Raw genomic sequence first — 4,684 nt, forward strand, 5'->3', positions numbered from 1 at the left:
CTGTTCTGCTCACCACTCTGTCTCTGGTGAATTTTTCTATATCAATATATAGTTTTTTAAGGAACTGAAGGGCATTTTGCCAATAACAAATTTCTTTCTGCATGCTTTCTTTCTTTCTTTTTAAAGATTTATTCATTTATGCATGGCTGCTTCCATGTTTTTCCAATTGTAAACAAAGCAGCAATAAACATGGGGGTACAGGTATCTTTTTCAATCAGTGTTTTTGTGTCTTTTGGGACTACCCACTTTTTTAGAAAGAGAAATTCAAGTTTTAATTATAAAAACAGTAATTTAAAAGAAGGCTGGTCATGGGCTGCTTATCTTAGGGGACACCCTATTCACACAGCTTGAGGTTTATAGTATCTGCTATCTTTAGAGTTCTTTTACTTTAGAACCATCGTTGTTTCCTACTGACTAACTTATCCCTCTTGGGGGGATTGTTTTTCAGTAAACAGTTCTCATGTTAATCAGTTTTCATGGTATATCTGCTACTATCCAGAAATAGGCTTTATTTATTTATTCTTCTTAAAGTCCAAATTTTTTAAAAATTGGAACCATCAGACCAATTGAGCAGTTGTATGCAATATATTATAGAATAATCTTTCCATAGACCAAAAATAAATGCCTTTAGGAGAAGTCCCAAATACAAACTATTACTAGGATGGTTTCACAGCTAAGGATTATTCATATGCATTCTGTTTGCCAAGTTTTTATGTAGGACATCTGTAAGAAATCTTACTTGCCATTGTCTTCCCACATCACCCTACAAGGATTTATTTCCTCTCAGCCACAAAATTTAGTAATAGAGAAATGGGGAAGGAGGAGAAAATCTGGCAGGGTAATTAGATTAAAGAAGAATTTTTTTTCCCCCAGTTAAAACGTTAATGATTGGGCCCTCCCTGGTGGCGCAGCGGGTTAAAGCACAGCACTGAGAATCTAAAGCCTGAGTTCGATTCCCACCTGCCCGGAGGAAAGGCGTGGCAGACCTCTCCTGACCAAACCGCTGCTCCCCTCAGCAGTGTACTTCTTCGATCTGCCTGTTCTGCTCCCCACTCTGTCTCTGGTGAAGCCTCTCACTGCCCCAAAGCCTCTGGCCTGTACCCCAGTTCTGTATGCACAAATAAATAAATCTTAAAAAAAAAATGTTAATGATCAACATCACGTTTCCAGTTACCCATTACCTCACCTATCTCACTGTAACTAAGAACAATACTATAGGAAGAAGACTTCTTAGTTGTATGAGCAAAAGGTCTTTACAATTTTTCTAAACTTATCTCCTTGTATTACCCCTTGGAGTTCAGATACTCTTAGAGTTCATTGACTATAACAGATCCTTGCCCAAATTTTACCTTGTTTTTAGTTAAAAAAGAAAAGTTGGGGGTGGAGCCCTATCACTTTTTACAAATTACTGCCCCTTCTCTTGATTATCTTGTCTTTTTTTCAAAATACAACATAATGTCAACTCCTGGGTTAAACTGCTCCAATCCAACATTATCTGTCCTGTCCTCTGTGTTTCCAACAAGTTTTATGCACCCTCTGGAACAATATAACATTCCTTTTCTATTTTTATTGTTCCTGGTTTTGATTTGAGAAGAGAGAAGATTATGGGTGTTTTAAAATATTATTTTCTTATTTATACTTTTCCATATATTTTGACTTCTACAATGTGTTACTTTTTACACTAAAAAAAATTATTTCAAAATAGTTTAGGACAAAGAAAACATTTTTAAATAGTCTCGATATCCAGAACAAAGATTATGTTCAAGGTAAGGAAATGTGAAAACATTAAACAAGCATTCTGCATGTTATCTTTAATTTTTTTTAAAGATTTATTTATTTATGCATACAGAACTGGGGTATAGACCAGAGGTGTGGGAGCTGAGAGGATTCATCAGAGACAGAGTGGGGAGCAGAACAGACAGATGTACTGAAACACACTGCTGAGGGGAGCAGCGGGCAGGTCAGGAGAAGACTGCCATGCCTGTGGGTCACCTCCCTGGTGGGGGATTAAACTCATGCTGCAGTGGCTACATACAGCTTCATAGTGCTGTGCTTTAACCCGTTGTGCCACCAGAGAGGGCCCTATCTTTAATTTTTAAAAAAGATTTATTTATGCATAGAAAAACTGGGGTATAGGCCAGAGGTGTGGGGGCGAGAGGACTCACCAGAGACAGTGAAGAGCAGAGCAGGCAGATCTACTAAAACACATTGCTAAAGGGAGCAGCACTATGAAAGGTTTGCTGTGCTATATGTAGGTTAGTTAGCTCCTTGGCTGGGGATGGAAATGAGGGCACAGAGGTGATAGCTGATAGCACTGAGACCTAACCCCTAAGTCACCAGGAATGCCCAAACCCTGCTTTCTGCCTATTGTCAAAATGTAAGTTACTTCATGGAGGACACTTAAGCTCAGTGCTATATCTTAATAGACAATAAATTTTTCTACATAAATTGACATTTTATTTTGTACACTACATTATTATTGATTAGATTTGTAGGGTTTTTTTGTTTGTTTGTTTGTTTTCTGTTGTATTGTGTGATAGCATTCATTTATGCCTCATCAAGTCCTTGGTAGAACAGAAAAAGTTTAAATAAGCCATTCATGTATGAGAATCTTGACTGTCCCTGGTGGGTTCTTTCAGATCCCTATATTTAGATGAAATAAGAGTGCTTCACTATAGCAAAATCTCATGAAATAATTAATCATTTAAAATAAATACATAAATATAATACAATATATAAAACCCACAATATAAAAGTTGTCATACACAGTCAACATAAATATCTTTAAATGCAATATCCCATAGTGATAATCAGAAAATTCTGATTTTATTTCCATCTCCTCTTTATTACAGAACTATGAAATCCTTTGCTGCAAGTGACTGTCATGTTTGTTTTAATTTATCTTCTTAGGTAATTTAATGCTGATTTTAGATAGTCTGTTCTTGTACCATGCAGATCTGGCAAGGATGTTTCTGCAATCAGTGGCTTTGTTATTATTTGCAAAAGCAGTGACACTTTTTAAACCTGTAATTTCTGGATATCACTTCACATAGAAACTCTATCAGTTGTATTGTCGAGGAGGTTTTGGCCAGTGCTCTACCCTGCAAGCTCTGCTTTGCACTCACATATCTCACTCTGTTGTTCTCCAAGCTGAATGTGATCAGAATTGTCTGTACTATAGGGACTGATAAGGGGTGTAATTTGAATAGTTGGACTCCTTCCTCTTTGTGCAAAAAACATATTTCTTTCTATTTCCTCTATAACATAAGTTAAAGCCTTCTTGTTTATATCCCTGCAAAGGTTTTACTGTTGATCACTTTTAATCTCCCACTGTGAGGTTCACAATAGCATTTATAGCACTCTATTACAATGATCCCTTTAGGAAGTCAGGAGTTTATGAATTCCTTAAGAACTAGGACTTTAGTCTCCAGATTCAGCATAAATCTGACACATGTAAGTTTCCCTAAAAATTCTTTCTTATTTGAATAAATAAATGATAAAACAGGACCTCCCCAGTGGTGCAAGGGGTTAAGTCTTTGCACTATGAAGCTACTGTCAGCCACTGCAGCAGAGAGTCTCTGTCTCTGTCTAGGAAACTAATCTCATGGTGCAACAGGCTTCTCCTGTCTTGCTCCCTCCTGCACCCCCAGCAGTATATTTCAGTCAGTCCTCCTGTTCTGCTCACCACTCTGTCTCTGGTGAATTTTTCTATATCAATATATAGTTTTTTAAGGAACTGAAGGGCATTTTGCCAATAACAAATTTCTAAATCTCAAGCCATCACTTCTCTGGCAGGATACTTTCTTTCTTTCTTTTTAAAGATTTATTCATTTATGCATACAGGTCAGAAGTGTGGGGAGGGGGTGAGAGGATTCACCAGAGACGGAGTGGGGAGAAGAACAGGCAGATGAACTGCAATACAGTGCTGAGGGGAGCGGGTCTGCCAAATCCTGTGTGTCACCCCCTGCCTGGGGACGAATTTGTGTTGCAGTGGCTTCTATAGCTTCTTAATGCTGTGCTTAATGGGTTGCACCACCAGGGAGGGCCCATCAGGACACTTTCTAAGCATGAAAACATAATTGAAAAATGCAGCAAAGTCTTCAAGAAAAATCTGATTCCTTTTTTTTTTTTTTAAATCTGATTCCTTTTACTAATCTTAGGAACAGAGCAAAATCAAGGTGATGAAATTAGATCATTCCTTTCACAGGGGTCTTTTCCTGATGTTATCAGTATATTTACAATGTGTTTTCTTGAAAACAGTGCCTGAAATCTTGAATTGTTTCAGGATAGAGGAAGGGAAACAAAACCTCTTAAACTTTAGACCTCAAAGTAGAATTTATAAACTTTGCCTATTAACAGTGGCCTTTCTACTCCCTTCTTAAGTCTTATATAGCAAATGGTATATTAAGCAGGAGAAAGCTGTGATAAAAGAATTTGTTACAATAACAGTGCACCCACACTCCTATCATCTATCTGGTGGCAGACTTGTTATAGTTTTTCTCAAAGAACTGCCAGTCATTAATATTATCATTCAATTCCATGCAATAATTACAGCAACCAAGATGATGAAAAGGATAATCAATGTCACAGATCCCTTATGGTGCCCATGCTGGTCACTACAGCACAAAGGATTTCAACAGAAGTTCTAGAGAAAGAAGTAATGAGATAAAAATGGGGCGGGGGG

This window comes from Condylura cristata, unplaced genomic scaffold (assembly GCF_000260355.1).
Source record: "Condylura cristata isolate star-nosed mole 26May11 unplaced genomic scaffold, ConCri1.0 scaffold00002, whole genome shotgun sequence".
NCBI lineage: Eukaryota > Metazoa > Chordata > Mammalia > Eulipotyphla > Talpidae > Condylura > Condylura cristata.